We start from the raw sequence: 18,107 nt of genomic DNA, 5'->3' as shown, positions 1-18,107 counted from the left end.
TCCGAGAATGAACCTTATCTGTTTAGGATAAAATTCACCTTGAGCGGGAATCGAACCTAGCACTTACCAGGCAGGCGAGCTACCGTCAAATAAATAAAGGTTATAAGACAGAGCTGAAAAGTGACAGGAAAGTATGCACTCCTGATGACCGAAAGACCATAAACTATTCATGGTCGAATGCCTGTACTTTAACACATCGCTAATTACCCATGTGCAACTTCTGACCTGTGTGCAAGCGAAATTTATAGACATAGGTAGGCTTGCCAAACGTCCCGAATTGGCCAGGACAGTCCCGAATTTCAGGGGGTGTCCCGGCGTCCCGTTCAGTTTTTCATTTTGGGGCGTTTTGTCCCGAATTTCCGTTTTTGTCCCAGAAAAAATTCGGGACGCGTTTTTTAACTTTAAAATTAGGTACCTACCTCTATAAATCAGAATTTGTTCTTAACTTGTTTAAATGTGTCATGCTTTCATCAGTTTGCTCTTCCACTTTCCTAAACCTTTATAAACGAGAAAATGTTGTATTAAACAGCCTTAAACGAAAAAATGAGCTGGTCCCTTGAATTCTCGTTTATCCAGGTTCGACTGTATTTTGTATCTGTTTTTAATAATAGGTATGTTACCTATCACCTATCGTACCTATATGTACATAACGTACCTATGTGATTTCGCGATTATGTTCGCAGATTTGGCGATTATGTTCGCGGATTTGTTAGATGGGTGAGTGATCCCATTAAAAAATGTTTGAAGTGATGGCTTTTATACCACATAGATGAGGTCTGTAGCTGTAGGGTAGATGTCCCTGGTTCTGTAACTCTATGTTGAACTGAATGTACCTACCCCCAATTCACAAGGTTTATAATAGTTATATTAGCTCAAAAGTTTACCTATCCATATTAGGCCAAGCTTCCGTACAACGACATTCGGCGACACAGGATCCTTTGCTGGCGGGGATCTTCTCTCCGCTTTTGTAGGTTTTCCCTTTCACCGAACATGTCTTGGAGGCGGTTTGGATTTGAGATGCTGCGAATGTGACAGAAAAGTTAGAAGTCAGAACAGCGGCCCGCGGACCACATGTGGCCCGCCAGACCATTTTTGTGGCAGCGAAGCTTTTCGGGCGAAATACATACTTGCCAATGTAGCATGAGGCCCGCATACACATGGAAGTTGGAAACCCCGAGTTAGTACATTGCTGTTCTTAGAAGATCTTTGGTTGGCAAAGAATAGAGGTTGTAGAAGCTTTGCATACCTATGACTATCCTTCATGGGTGAACACAACGCAAGATTAAACTCTGTACTCATGATAACAATTCAATTGCTGACGTTCTGAATAAAGAAGCAGTAAAAGAAATACTTTGGTCTAAAGCTGAAGCTATTTTGGGTTAACGAGTCTACATATCTTCAATTTTTGGGAAAGAAACATTTCGATTTAGACTGGGGTTAACCATTTCGGACCCTGGAACTCTTTACAGGAATTTCGGATCCACCCTGGTATGTATTTAGATTAAAGCTCGATCCTCGTGTCAGTTCAATCCCAGGATAATACGACCAGCTAAGGGCCAGAATTAGAAGTGGCACTTCTAATGCCTATTAGAAAACTCAGAGTCACTTCTAATATTAGAAAACTCAGCGTCACATCTAATATTAGAAAACTTACGACAAGAGAAAGCAGTGGCGCATTTCTCAGCATCTGATTTGACAGGTTTACATCCCAGCTCCTTGTAGAGACGAAGGATACCAGTGTCGGAAGTTATGATGGGTAAGACATCATTAGCCACAATTAAGTTGAAATTTCCTTCTTTGGATCTAGGCTTAAGCTGCAATTCAAGAACCCAAGGACACGGGGAAAATTGCTATTCGTTTCAGTAAAACTAAGAAAAAATATGCAACCATACCTGACTCATATCAACTGCTAAATACCTACCACTTTGGCTTTTTGCTTTACGCAACATTTATTCTATGCTCGGAGAAAGACGATGCTAGCTAGACCAACCTAGTTAGCTTGGAAGGTAGCGTGTCTGCTTTGTAAGCGGTTGGTCACGGGTTCCAACCCGGTGCGAACTTTATCCTAAACAGTTTAAGGTTCGTTCTCGGAACGGCTGGCTTTTTCCTATACTGTCTTCCTCTTCTTCGCTTTCGGGACGTTATCACCTTGGAAGTTACAGTTCCCTCTCTCAAACTTCTAAAAAAAAAGGTGCTAAGTTCAGAGTGATAAGTCGTTGGGGAATATCGCACAGTCTGAGGTTCCTGTGATTAAATAAATTCACATGATGCTTCTTTATTTTCCAAATCAGCTTTTCACACCATGGTAATTAAGATTTCAGCTCTATATGATGGGTAAGACATCATTAGCCACAATTAAGTTGAAATTTCCTTCTTTAGATCTAGGCTTAAGCTGCAATCCAAGAACCCCAAGGACATAGGGAAAATTGCTATTTCAGCAAAACTGAGGAAAATTATGCGACATACCTGACTCATATCAACTGCTAAATACCACTTTGGCTTTTTACTTTACGCAACATTTATTCTATGCTAGCAGAAAGAAGATGCTAGACCAACCTAGTTAGCTTCGGAGGTAGCGCGTCTGCTTTGTAAGCGGTTGGTCACGGGTTCCAACCCGGTGCGACTTTATCCTAAACAGTTTAAGGTTCGTTTTCGGAACGGCTGGCTTTTTCCTATACTGTCTTCCTCTTCTTCGCTTTCGGCACGATATCACCTTGGAAGTTACAGTTCCCTCTCTCAATCTTCTAAAAAAAAAGGTGCTAAGTTCAGAGTGATAAGTCGCTGGGGAATATCGCACAGTCTGAGGTTCCTGTGATTAAATAAATTCACATGATGCTTCTTCATTTTCCAAATCAGCTTTTCACACCATGGTAATTAAGATTTCAGCTCTCATCCAATTTGACTGGTGAGAATTTACCTGCCTACACGATTTTCTTGTTTACTTAAATTTATTGCTAATTGACTAAGAACTAGGTAGTCAATTATCAATAAATTTATCTCGCCCTTCAGCTCTCATCCAATTTGACTGGTGAGAATTCCCCTGCCTACACGATTTTCTTGTTTACTTAAATTTATTGCTAATTGACTAAGAACTAGGTAGTCAATTATCAATAAATTTATCTCGCCTTATCTCTATCACACCTATTTTTCCATTACTAATCACTCCCACAAATTCTGCACCTGTTTTGATCATTGTAAAGATGTAAAGCTATACAATCAGAATAATACTCCTGATTCAGAAGTGTTAGAACAAGAAGAAGAACATCCTGTTTTTTTCGTTACGTTAGGATGATTTTCGCTGTTTTTATCTTCATGGCCAACGCATCAGAAGTGTTAGAACAAGAAGAAGAACATCCTGTTTTTTTCGTTACGTTAGGATGATTTTCGCTGTTTTTATCTTCATGGCCAACGCGTCCCTAATCATTATCATTTTATGCAATCAGAATGATCAATTGATCATTGCGAAATCAACCCGCATGTTATAATCGCAGATTCTAAATGTTCTTGCGAGCATTGAGCAGAATAGGTATTTGTCGTAAGGTTTTTTTGTTTACATTTGAAGCCCGGTACATATATATTAATATTATGCTGGTCTGGCTGGAGGACTTTAAACAAGGAGTACCTATATCAGCTGAAATCTCCTTTGCTAAAGAATAATCAAAAGAAAGCCAAATGTCAGTTCAAAAGCAATCACCCTTGGGCTGATTGAGAGGCTCATAAAAAACGCCGACCCCGTTTGGACACTGGGAAAAAGCAAAGAAGAAGGAGAGGACACATGATGCATGTGACCATGTCTCCAAACAGATCGTTGTGTCGGTCGAAACGATTGAAATTTACCTACGCAAACATCGTGATACAAATGCAATGATCCCTCGAAATACATTAGGTACCTACCTAGTTGGGAAGTTTGAACATGTAGTAGCGTGTATACCGGTCTTTAGAGCGAATTTAAATTAAAGCCACTTGATGGATGACGGATTAAAGAACTTCCTATTGGTTGAGATCTGTTATGTACTGGCGGCCTTGGCGGTTTTAGCGGCGGAAACGATGAAATTGAGATACGGTGTTTAGCGTAGGTGGGTACTTCTTTTCGATATTTAGCCAATCTTGATCATTGTCTTTAAACCGAATATTTAGCGGATCTTGCTGGTTATAGTATCTAAACAGGAAAAAGCAGCACTTTTTTTTTAAAGAGGTTTGACAGAGGGAACTGTAACTGCAAAGGTCTTATTGTCGAAGAGAGAAGGAAGACAGGACAGGAGAAAGCCAGCCGTTCCGAGAACGAACATTATTCCATCAGGAAAAAATCCGCCCCGGGCGGGAATCGAACCCGCGGCCTAGCGCTTACAAGGCACACGCGCTATCAACGTACCAATTAAGCTAACTAGGTTGGCAACAGCACTTTAAAACGAAGTTAAACGCACCATTTCGCTCTGTTAAATAGCATTAGTTCTCATTTGGTGGCTATATATGCTGGTAGGGACTCTGCGTGATTCTGTATGTAATTTGAAAAACAAGACCCCCACAGTTCAGCTAAGGCTATGGCAATACTAATTCCAGCTATTTCAGACACATTTTTATGGTTGCAAATTAACCGCTTTGACAACTACCAACTACACAAAATAGGTAGGTATATCCCATTCACACTATTCATTGGCCTACTGGAAGGTTGTATATGTTATTGACCAAGCAAATAAGTAGTCACCTGGCGTATATTCTACATTAATCATTCGTTTTGGTCACACCGAAAGAAAAGAATCAAGCTAATACTAGTATCTGGGGTAGAGAAATCGGTCGTTAATGCTGTATTTATGAATAGTTTTGTCTCAGTTCTGAACGAAGGATCGAAGATTATAGTTAGTGGCTCATTGGTCCATAGGACGAGATGATACCTAGGTCAGTTTATAGGTAGGTGAACTGGTGGATAGAAATCAACATAATATTATGCAGGATTGTATGTACAATACACATTAGATAGTTCTATTCAAATACCTACGTTTCTATTCAAGTAGGAACCGACATTGAGAAACGAATTGAAGACCAAATAAAGAGAGTTTAAAGGGAATAGGAGGACAAAAGAAAAATAAAGAAAAAATTAGGAATCAAGGAAGAAAAAATACCTACAAAGAAAGAAAGGAAAAGAGAGGGAGAGACGAGAGATCTGAGTTGTATTCTTGTTACATACAAAATGTGTTGCTTATTGCATACTCGAAATTGTAGTTTTTCACTAATTATTCTAGCTGTTTTGTACCAATATGTGTCTCCTTAACTCCTTATGAACAGTTTACCACTTACCTCGAAGATTCGTGACGGCAAACGTTACAGTCAAAACACCGAACAAAGTCAACGTAGAGAACATGGTTGCAGATCTGGCGCGGATTGAATCAGGGTTGAAACTGAACCGAGTTCAAGTAACCAGTAGCCTAGCGATAGCGATGGAATAGTCTGACAATCCCTACCGAAACTCATTTCATCACCAGAAGGTTACCCCTTTAGGTTCTTGTACATTTCTGACTATTACGAGGAATTAAAATAGAGGTTCTCTTTGAACCTCTGATTTTCCTCACTAAAGAGGAAAATCATGAAAATGAAAGTGCTCTTTTTGCTGCTAAAGAGGAAAATCGAAATTCTCTTTGGTGCCAAAGAGGAAAATGAAAGTTCTCTTTGCTGATGAAGAGGAAAATGGAAGTTCTCTTTGCTGCTAAAGAGGTCCGTGAGAACCTTTTTCAGTGAGTTTTACGCACTGAACTACCTAGTATCTACATTATTGAAGGTTACAAAAGAGTCAACGACTTCTTTTTGGTTTTTTAAGTAGGTACCTGTTTCCAGCTGAGTAATAAAGTCGTGAAGTGTTACTTCTCCTGTGTCGTTTGTACAAGGAGTACCAAACTGCATCGTTAAGTACGACCTTGTGGGAGCGAAAGTGTCGGGTAGCTCTCACCTTGGATCTCCTGGTGGCTGGGAATGACAAGATGACTAACCAGAAGCAAGACCTGCCGTGCAAACAGAGCTAAGTAATGCCGTGGAAACAGAGCTTGTGACAAACATACCTGGTACCTACTTGTGACAGAGTCACTTACTACCTACTTGTAACAAACATACTTGGTACTTACTGCGTACCGTACCAGAGAGTTGCTTATGGTAGGTACAGTTGTAAAATGGTCTGAAGGACTAGGTATAGAGTGGGTACTAAGGTAAAGTTGTATGTATACTACTAATACCTGAAAAGTACTCAGGTACCTAATATTTAATAGATACCTTCTAATGCCTACCTACCGTCTTACCTAAATAAGATTAATTAAAAAAATAATAACAAAGAAAAAGGTAATTTGAACTTGAAAAAAAAGGTGTTTTTCTGTTATCAACTTATCAATAAGGTATGTAAATTAAATAGGTACAAAATTTATAAATACCTATAATTTGTAAACATATTTTCATGAGACAAAGAATCATTACATAGTATTATTACCTATAGGTACCTACGAGTATACCTATGTACACAGGAACAAAACAATATGGGTAGGTTATACCTACAGGTAGACGTACAGCGTACAGTGAACTATGATAATTTGGAAGGTTACTTAACGAGCATTAGGTACAGAATAATTATGGTAGGTATACCTATTTAATGGCTATTAGTGGCAGGAAAAGGAAAAAAGCAGTCTATGTGAAGACTGGCCAGTTATGTTGGGTCGTTAAGTTGTTATCAGGTAATGAGTCAAGTTCAAGGTTAGCATTTTTACCTGGAGAGTTCTGTACACCTGTGTATTATTAAATAAGAGATAATTAATAATAATTATTATATTAAATTATTTATCATTTACTTACTCGTACATTTTTTCTTGTTAACAGCCATGTCCTTTGATTACTAACGTCTTGATATTGATAATATTCTATTATACCTATAACTATCACTTACATAATAAATTGTATCAGGCTTTTATGCCTCGGTCTTTCGCTGAAATTACAACAAAAACCTTAATATTTAACAGTATATATATATATGTGTGCAGTACCTATGTATAGTGCACAGACTAAGTAATAGTGCAACTAATGACAATGTAGGTAAGAGAGTGATTACCAAAGACATTCTAAGTGTGACGTATTTAGTGCACACAGGATAAAACAATGAATATTATTACCATATACAGGGTGACCCGGGTTGTATCTGACAGTACCATAACACAGTGAGACCTATCTCACATTACTCTATGAGAAAGGCTTGTCTCATATTGGAGTCGTAGTCGCGCGGCTTTTAGTGGCGCGTAGTCACCTGAAAACCCAATGATGGAGATTTCTCACACTTTAAAGAGAACGATGCTCAGCTGACTTCGTGGTACGCGCTAAGAATAGTGCGACTATCAATGTGTGACAGGTCTATATGAAAATGATGGAGAGTTTTGCTGTGGTCAAATTCTCAAATTACCTAGATTGAGGATAAAACCCACGCCCTCCTGTTTACCAGGCGAGCGCGAGCGCCTTGATCACTACACCATCACCGAGGCAGGCAATACTCTATGTGCTCAAATGCCTAAATAAATTAAGATAAAATTCCATGCCTCCGTCAGGATTGAACCCACGCTCTCCTGTTCACCAGGCGGGCGCCAAGACAGGCAGACGTGTGACATAACCTGTAGATATCCTAGATTTGACATTGAACTTGAATGTAGGTGAAGTATTAGCGATCATCATGGCGTATCACATGGCGATCTAGAGGTAAAACTAGATTAGGCACGTCCTACTGATAACCACTCCGTCACCAAGATCCACTTTGTTATCACTAGATCGCTCGGAGTAGCTGGAACCGATTCCAAGTGAGTGAATCTTCATCATGTGAATCTGAGTATCAATCGATTAAAAATATTTACCATTGCTGGCATCATCAGTGTAAAAAATTGCACATAAGAAAAACATGTCTGTATAAATAAACAATAAAAAACCCCTCCCCCAACTGTGAAGAGTAAAAGCTATTTGTGTTCTTCTTTTCAAGATGAATCTTCACAAAGTCACGTCAGAATCTATCAATAGGTACGTAATGATTTACTTTTATAATTGATCATAAAGGCAATTCATAATTTATTGTGAGCTTTTTACACTGGTCGCTACTCGATTAAAGTAGCTACTTAATTATTATTGTCCTTATGAAGCTGAGTGCACCCCGAACTCCAAGCAGAGAGTCAAAAAACTTCGACAATCGACATTGAAAAATCACTGGAAATTCTACCCGAAGAAACTTTGCAAACCTAGTGTGTTACCCACTGGTGTTATATTGCTGAGCGGAGGGAAATTTGATATCCGATAGTTATTGGTAAGAAATTTATTCGTTTGGGTAGATATCTACTAACATTCTTTATTGGTGAGTTTATTTTCCTGCTATAGGTGTGTGCTGTGTGAACATTTTAATTAAAAAAATTCAGATATTAGGTATACCTATCTATATTTTAATAACATATCAGACCTAATATTGCCCCTCTACCTTTGAAATTTCAGATAAATCATCACCACACCGGATCTGTTGCAGAGGAAATAAATACTCAAACAAGAATGAAGCTTACATCAGATTGGCTAAGCTCGTTGGAGAAAGCAGAAAAGACAGCCATACTCGAGGACGATGTTGTACTCAAGGTAAATTTCCATCAAGTAGGTGAAGTACCTAGGTATTATCTTAACTTTAAGTGTCGGATACATTGAATTCCGAGCTTGGAATTTGGGTTGATTTCTTTGTTAAATTGATTCAGTGAATTCCGACATTCATAATTTAAGTAGGTACGTAATGAAAAGAAGAACACAAATAGCTTTTACTCTTCACAGTTGGGGGAGGGGTTTTTTTTATTGTTTATTTATACAGACATTTTACCATTGATTAGTATTAAATTAAATAGGTATTCAGTAGTTAATTTAATGGAGGGTTTGATAGAGGGACCTGTAACAACTAAGTTCTTATGGTCCCAAAATCTTGGAAAAAACGAGGACAGGATAGGAGAAAGCCGTCCGTCCCGAGAGCGAAACTTATCTGGTGTGCCAGATTTGTCTGACTGCAACAACCAAGTTGTTATCGGAGAGCAAAATTTGGATTGTCTCATCTACAACTCGTTATCGCTTGGCGAAATCAACAAAACGGTTCAACTCGGTTGGCGAAATTCGGTGCGTTTTATTATGAGCTCAGACACCATATCCGGACAGCCGTTTCCGAAAACAAACCATAAATTATGCCTCGTGCGAGAATCCAAGCCAAGACCTATCACCTACAAGAATTTAAAAACCTGCGGACTTTCAGACGGTCTGAACGTGAGTGGCTGGCCCAAGGTAGGCGCGCTGACAAAGCTGTCTAGAGGCTGGCTTACCTACTAATCTGTAGAATAGAATATACCTTGTTTATCCTGCCAGGATGAGACTGAAAAGTCCCTTTACTCCCGCAGTCTAAACAAGGTCTTATTTGTAATTTATCTTCCATCCTACAAAGAATCATCTTGCAAAATAAATGATGTGGCTATAAAAAATAATTATCACTTTAATTTTAATTTTCCACTTTCTATTTTTACCGAATCGAACTCAATTTTAATTACACAATAAGAGCTATAATAAAAAGTGATTTTTACTTTCTTTTTTTGTCGTGTAATAAAGTGTCTAAAGATCGTGTAAGAAAGAAAATCGGACTGCAAGGAATCTTATCACCATGGGCAAAGAAGAGGAGATCAATGAATCTGCCTCTCTTATGAGAGGTGCCCCAAAAGCTGTGATCAAGCCATCAGCCTATTCGTTTGAGAAAACAAGTCACCATCATGGGGTAAGACGAATTTTTTTAGCATGTGATTTTTAGCTTTTTTTATCCCCCCACCCCCTTAGAATCTACATAGAACAGTGATCAAACCATCAGCCTATTCGTTTGAGAAAGCAAGTCACCATCATGGGGTAAGACGAATTTTTTTAGCATGTGATTTTTAGCTTTTTTTATCCCCCCACCCCCTTAGAATCTACATAGAAAGATGGTATTATGATCTCTTAGAATAGTGAGGTATTCAGGTGTTGTATAGAGTTAGGTACAGGCTTATTGTAAGAGTTTTTGCTACCTTGATTTACTCGTAGCTTGTAGGTACATGGACCATTTTCTTTCAGAAATTGAGGCACTCACTTTTAAGAGAGTGATGAAATTGAGGAACTGTTGATTGAGATCCAAAGTAGGAAAATACTTCCCAGATCAACTCACAACTCACATACCTACAATATGAAAATGGCCAGTCCCTAGTCAGCTTTACTCTTGAGCCATGTTGACAGATTACTCATTAATAATCAGCTGCATAGGTCATGTTGACATCGTATTCGCGGCTTTTGAAGTCAAAAGTGAAAATTTCAACAATTCAGTACTAATAATATTGCAATAATTCATATTACATAGTATAGTCCTGCAGCTATTAAGCGGGGAACGACATTTATGATAATAATTAATAAAGAACATTACTGATTGGGCGCCAACTTGACCTTCGAAAAGTCGCAAGCCCTCTAAGGAGTCATAGGAGCCTTTTTCCTTGGTCTACAGTCTCTCTGAGTTCTGCAGGCTACAGAGCTAAAAATACGATGCTCTAAGTAAGAATTTAAACGATTTATGGCCGGGTCCACGAAGTTTAAACTCCGTTTAAGTTAAACTCTTGATCTGATTGGCTGAAATTTTTGAACTTTTTTGAAATCAACCAATCGGATTGCTTAAATCCAAGAGTTTAACTTAAACGGAGTTAATCTCACTTTGTGGCTCCGGCCATTATTGTAGGTACCTTTATCGTAGCGTAGGGGAGACCGGGGCGTGTTCGGACGCTTTTCACTTTTTGATTTTTTAAATTTTTTTCACAAATGATATTGGAAAACTTTAACTACCATCGGATAGCAAATTTTCCTGGCTATAGCATGGTATCAACAAAACCATTATTAACCAATTATCTTTCCTCTGGTTTTGAAAAAAGGGAACATAGATTTTTGTCCGAACTCGCCCCGTGCTCGGGGCGTGTTCGGACAGTATATGGGGTTTGTTCGGACACATTTAATACTTTTTGTCTTCACCAAAAACTATATGTATTTGAAATGTTAGAATGGTTTTTATAAAAATGTCTTTTCAGATTATCATGTGATATACATAATAAATAACAAAAGTATGAAATGTTTAAAAAAATTGTTTATAACAATTGGTTTATTAAACAAAAATAATATCAAAATAAAAAAAAAGGAGGTTGGAGGGAGCTTGACGCAGAAGGAGGTTCACACTTAAACCTATATTGTTTGTAGGTCAAAGTTTTAGAGTTAAAGAGCCTTTTGTCAGAATAAATAGTGGCAAAAGGCTCCTGATTCACCTATGCAAAAGGGCAAAAGGCTATAAGTTATTCTCTTGCCTTTTTGCCCCCTCTGTTGCTTAGGCAGTTTTTCTTCTTCGTCTTTTTGAATTTTGAAACTGCTATCTAAATATATTTATCTACCTAGCAAGTTTATGATATCAGGAGATTTGACCACCAAAAGATCGTAAATTATGTACATATGTACCTTGTGCATATTATGTATGGAAATTAATTAGTATTGCATATTGATATTGCATTCCAAGAAATAGACAATTAAACGATTTCATGGCTGACACTTTGCAGTGTTTTGACAATACAAGTAAGTAGGTACCTCTAGGCACGACTTTTCATAAGGTACGTACCATAGGTTAGGTAGGTACCGTATGAGTAAGATATCAAACCTATTAACCACATGCGTATGCTTACCACAGAGCTTAAAAGACGTTGATTTATGATCAAGATAAAAGGAGTGAGGATGGGATTCAAGGAGGTTAAATTTAAGGCAAAATTCTGGCGAATCGTTAGGAGTAAAGGTGACACCTGAGCCTGAGGGAGTGAAGGCCGTGCTGGAATACCTAAAGCTCATCGGCTTTTACACAAAATTATAACGCCCTAAGAGAGGCCCCACGAAGGACAAGAGATTGTTAAAGTGGGAATAATAATAATAAAAAAAAGGTGACACCTTTAGTTTAGATGCATTGTCTGTGATACCAAATTTAGAAACAAAAATCAAATTCTATACTATGGGAAGTAGCTACATAGGTATGTACTGTAGAAAAAACATCTGTAAATAGGTAATCATTATTTAATTACCTTATATGTATTTTAGGTATACCTCATATGTACATAAATAATCTCAATAAATTATTGCTAATAACTACATTATTCGAACACTATATTTATATGTTTTATGCATGTACAGTGTACACGTTACACGACCAAGAATATCCAATAGTTTAGCCCAGTCAGCAAAATCTGCATTTCCCTCATTGAGATTTGCACTCAAGTCTTATCGCAAATTAATAATCCCCACATGTAAACCGTCAGGTAGTTCATGATTTTCATTATTACTTTCATATTCACCATGATTTTCTGTGATGTTATAAAACATCTTGGCAGCATGCTATACCTACCTAAATAGTTATTAATCGTGCTAATTTGACACGTGTTTTGCGATTTTCTCGGAAGCCAAGTTCGAAATCACACCAAGTATCGTAATCCATAAATCTCATTTTGATTTTACATCGTAAAGAACAGTAGCTATATACCTCATGACCAGAGTATCACTAGTAAATGAGGGAGTTATTCGCCCTGTCTGAACAAGCCCCACGTCCGAACACACCCCGGTCTCCCCTATCGTATGTATGAATGGTATCGTAGGTATCTATCATTATGGCCATTAACGTAGCGTAGGTATGAATGCTATATCGTATCGTATCGTATCGAAGTACCTATAAAGAGGAGGTTAACAATTCATTAGACTCCTATTCCTCAAATTTTAAAGCTTTGATAGAGGGAGCTGTAACTGCTAAGGTCTTATCGTCCCGAAAGCGAAGAGAGAAGGAAGACAGGATAGGAGAAAACCTGCCGTTCTGAGAACGAAACTTATGTGTTTGGGATAAAATACGCCCCGGGCGGGAATCGAACCCGAGACCTAATGCTTACAAGGCAGACGCGCTACCCTCCAAGCTAACTACGTTTTTTTTTTCAATCTTTCTACAACCACAAAGAAGAATGTATTTGGATGAGGCTGATCGTGTGATGGCATTTGTACCCTACAATTTTTGAAATTGAAGAAAATTAAAGCAACATAGGAACCTGTTAGTGATAAACCTATTAGAAAATAAAGCCCTGATGAAGTCTTCAAAACTGAAGAAAACAATCGTGCTAATTTGACACGTGTTTTGCGATTTTCTCGGAAGCCAAGTTCGAAATCACACTAAGTATCGTAATCCATAAATCTCATTTTGATTTTACATCGTAAAGAACAGTAGCTATACCTCATGACCAGAGTACCACTAGTAAATGAGGGATATTTCTACAAAAGGGCTAAATTAGCATTTAATGCTAGTTTTATTAAGACCTTCTTCGGAAACTGTGACCTATGGGGCTAATAAACTAAAGGTGTAAAAGGACTAGAGTCCCTTACCCCAGCAGTACTACTATTATTGCGGTCACATTCTCAAACCATGTTCAAGACTTCATATCTCGGCTAAGATTGAACCCACGTCCTCCTGATTACCAGGCGAGCTTAACCACTAGGCCACCGAGGTAGGTTAGATCATTGAGGTACATCTCCTGATTACCAGGCGAGCTTAACCACTAGGCCACCGAGGTAGGTTAGATCATTGAGGTACATGCCATGTTGAGGATTCCATACCTCGGCTAGGATTGAACCCACGTCATCCTGATTACCAGGCAAGCTTAACCACTACGCCACCGAGGTAGGTTAGATCATTGAGGTACATTAAATCAGTGGTTCTCAACTTTTTTTTTCTCACCCTTTCTCCTTTTTGCCCCCCTCAAATCGATCCGCTGAGAACCGCTGCATTAGATTTTAGATCACCTATCAAGTGAAACTAAATAGAAACGTAGGTGTGTGAATTAAAGAAGATTTTCCTTCTTCTGGAATCCCATTCATTTCCCCTCTATCATGAGAAAAACCCCGTCAACAGGAAATGAGACAATATTGTTCCTTGAGTCTTCTTCTTTAGGCCAGCCACTCACTATCAGGTAGACCTGACGAGCACACACACTATCAGGTGGACCGTACAGGTACGGCTGAAAGGTCCGAATGTAATAGAAACGTAGGTGTGTGAATTAAAAAGATTTTCCTTCTTCTGGAATCCCATTCATTTCCCCTCGATCATGAGAAAAACACCGTCAACAGGAAATGAGACAATACTGTTCCTTGAGTCTTCTTCCTTAGGCCAGCCACTCACTATCAGGTAGACCTGATGAGCACACACACACTATCAGGTGGACCATACAGGTACGGCTGAAGGGTCCGAATGTCGGGTCTATCTGATACCTGATGAGCACACACACCAGGTAGACCTGACACCTGATCAGGTCTACCTGATAGTGAGTGGCTGGCCTTATGAAAATCCGGATGTACGTACAGCGTCGGGCCGTCAGATATTCAAATAAACTAACACACCTATACGTAGTACCTATTACCTACGGCCAATTTACTGATTTCCCCCCCTTTTCAATTAGGCGAACACCACAGGTTTCTTTCGAAGAAAATTACACGGGAAGAAAAACAGGAACTAAGAAGGGGGATTATTTCCTCTTGGATTTCTCAGCATGAGCAGATAATTCGAAAATTGGATGAAAATTATAGGATAAGGAAAGTAAAAAGCAGTACCGTTGCAGATGCCTGTAAACATAGGTACTAATCAGTACGACGCGACGTATGTCTGTCTGGGCTGGGGGACCTTAAACAGGGCGAGCAGACCAGTGTCTTGCTGTGGGACTATAAATAGGGATCAGAGCAGCCAAACCCTAACCAGCCTGGCTAGCTGGAAGTTACAAAGGGTTTATCATACTTCAAGTTAAAGCAGATGTCCTCATGATGCTTGACTACGGTTCGGGACGGGCCAAGTAATCTTGGCTAGATACCATCAACCTCTTTTTGTGCAGCTACAGAGCTACAAACAACAACAGATTACCAAATTTTTATATTAAATTAACTACAGATATAGCACAAAGTAGGTACAAACTCCGATGATTGAAATTTCTAAACACCTAATTTAGTACTCGGGGCCTGTACGGACGCCGTCTGAACAGGCCCCGAATCCAGTGTCCGAACTGGCCCCATTCCGACTCTTTACACAAAAAATATTTTCATAAAAAAACCAACACGAAAACAAATGATTTAAATACGTAAAAACACTGCTAACACTTCAGGGTATTATCCTGATTACCAGGCAAGCTTAACCACTACGCCACCGAGGTAGGTTAGATCATTGTGGTACATTAGATCAGTGGTTCTCAACCTTTTTTTTTTCTCACCCTTTCTCCTTTTCGCTCCCCTCAAATCGATCCGCTGAGAATCGCTGCATTAGATTTTAGATCACCTATCAAGTTTCAACCTTTTTTTTTCTCACCCTTTCTCCTTTTCGCCCCCCTCAATTCGATCCACTGAGAACCGCTGCATTAGATTTTAGATCACCTATCAAGTGAAACTACGTAGAAACGTAGGTGTGTGAATTAAAGAAGATTTTCCTTCTTCTGGAATCCCATTCATTTCCCCTCGATCATGAGAAAAACACCGTCAACTGGAAATGAGACAATACTGTTCCTTGAGTCTGCTTTCTTAGGCCAGCCACTCACTATCAGGTAGACCTGACGAGCACACACACTATCAGGTGGACCGTACAGGTACGGCTGAAAGGTTCGAATGTCGGGTTTATCTGATACCTGATGAACACACACACCAGGTAGACCTGACACCTGATCAGGTCTACCTGATAGTGAGTGGCTGGCATTATGAAAATCCGGATGTACGTACAGCGTCAGGCCGTCAGATATTGAAATAAACTAACACACCTATACGTAGTACCTATTACCTACGGCCAATTTACTGATTTCCCCCCCTTTTCAATTAGGCGAACACAAAAATCCACAGGTTTCTTTCGTAGAAAATTACCCGGGACGAAAAACAGGAACTGGGAGGGGGAATGAATTTCCTCTCGGATTTTCTCAGTTTTTGACTCTTTGAGCCTTTGCAACGGTGCACATTGCATATTTAAAATTGGTTCTCGGGCGATCATAAAAACATCCCTCCGTTTGAAAGGCTAGAAGTAACAGAGGATAAAATCTGAATTCCTACTGTTCTCACAATTTTGTTTTGAATCCTTAGTTCCTACCCAAAAAGTTACCTGAAAGTAGATAGATAATATGCTAGAAGTAACAGAGGCTAAAATCTGAATTCCTACTGTTCTCACAATTTTGTTTTGAATCCTTAGTTCCTACCCAAAAAGTTACCTGAAAGTAGATAGACAATATCCAGGGGGTTCCTACTTTCAAAAGGAATTCATAGATAAGTAAGTAAGTAAGTACATACATACTTGTAAGAACATTAGAACGAAAAAAAAACACAAAAATCAATTAATTTTTTCGCCCGGTCCTGCATTCTTCGCTGTTTTCATATTTTATGACATGAAAGTTGTTCTACATTATTGTTTTGTTATTAAAAACTAATAAAAAATCGAGATGTCATCTCGCGTTATTAAAAGAGACATGAGTGTAATGCAAGTATTTTAAATTATAAAAACAACCGAGACAATTGTATCACACAAAAATCAATTAATTTTTTCGTCCGGTCCTGCATTCTTCGCTGTTTTCATATTTTATGACATGAAAGTTGTAAATATTTATTTACACGCTAAGCAGCAAGGCCATGTGTGAAAACGAAAAAAAAAAGTATCACACAAAAATCAATTAATTTTTTCGTCCGGTCCTGCATTCTTCGCTGTTTTCATATTTTATGACATGAAAGTTGTTCTACATTATTGTTTTGTTATTAAAAACTGATAAAAAATCGAGATGTCATCTCGCGTTATTAAAAGAGACATGAGTGTAATGCAAGTATTTTAAATTATAAAAACAACCGAGACAATTAATTTCTCCATCATATTAGGTATACACTTTGTGAATATATTCCTGTAGGTACACTCGTAGTCAAGGCTTATAGTCTTTTTCTTCTTTTACTGAACCTTTTCCCAATTTTAGAAGTCAGTACCTACGTATGTAAATGCCTAGTCACTAGTGCCTTCTTTAGAGTGCTGGGGTAGAGGACAGGCAATCCCTACCCCTACATGTATTTCAAATCTCAAATTAAACCCTTTTAGGTAGACACTTTGTGAATATATTCCTGTAGGTACACTCGTAGTCAAGACTTATAGTCTTTTTCTTCTTTTACTGAACCTTTTCCCAATTTTAGAAGTCAGTACCTACGTATGTAAATGTCTAGTCACTAGTGCCTTCTTTAGAGTGCTGGGGTAGAGGACAGGCAATCCCTACCCCTACATGTATTTCAAATCTCAAATTAAACCCTCTTTGACGTGATAATTTGCCGCATTTGAAGTAGCACTGATTGAATCTAATCTACGTAATGGATTAATGTCTAGAATTCTAGATCTCTCTGGACCAGGGGTTCTTAAACTATTTGAAGTGGCGGGCCACTAATATCAAACCCAATTCATTGCGGATTACTCATTATCTCTCTGGACCAGGGGTTCTTAAACTATTTGAAGTGGCGGGCCACTAATATCAAACCCAATTCATTGCGGATTACTCATTATCTTGATATTGGAGAGAACCAAGTATTCAACAGAATTATGTATGTTTGGAGTTTCAATGTCACTGTTTCCAGTCTCCATAAAATTCCTTGATTTTTCCCGGTTTTCCTGTCTGGTAGACACCTTGAATAAGAAACTTCATCTCAAGACGTATTGCGGACCAATTCTGTTCCGTGGACCTTATGTTAAGAACCACTCCCCCAGACGGATAGAGCACAAGGTAATTTATCTATTAATCTCATTTTCTTCGCTGATTGTTATCCCCGCTGATTATAGGATACAATCACATTGGATAGAAATCGACATTGGTGTGATATCACATAGACATATAGACACGCATGATTCTCTCTATTGCATAACAACTGTGCAGAGAACGCAGGAATAGAATTTCCCAGTGATGTCGTTATCCCCGCTGATTATAGGATACAATCACATTGGATAGAAATCGACATTGGTGTGATGGAATATCACATAGACA

General features: G+C 38.6%; 1 long non-coding RNA gene across 1 annotated transcript; it reads left to right on the top strand.

The window, feature by feature from the left end:
* Positions 1-11,730: 11,730 nt before the first annotated feature.
* Positions 11,731-12,096, top strand: LOC113472224. Its single transcript, XR_003394638.1, has 2 exons — positions 11,731-11,854; positions 11,997-12,096. It is a non-coding gene; the product is annotated as an uncharacterized LOC113472224 (long non-coding RNA).
* The last annotated feature ends 6,011 nt before the right edge of the window (positions 12,097-18,107 follow it).

Source organism: Diaphorina citri, unplaced genomic scaffold (genome assembly GCF_000475195.1).
Source record: "Diaphorina citri unplaced genomic scaffold, Diaci psyllid genome assembly version 1.1 scaffold73, whole genome shotgun sequence".
In the NCBI taxonomy this organism is placed as follows: Eukaryota; Metazoa; Arthropoda; class Insecta; order Hemiptera; family Psyllidae; genus Diaphorina; species Diaphorina citri.
Note: the sequence above shows the minus strand (reverse complement) of the source record. Positions and strands in the feature narration are given on the sequence as shown.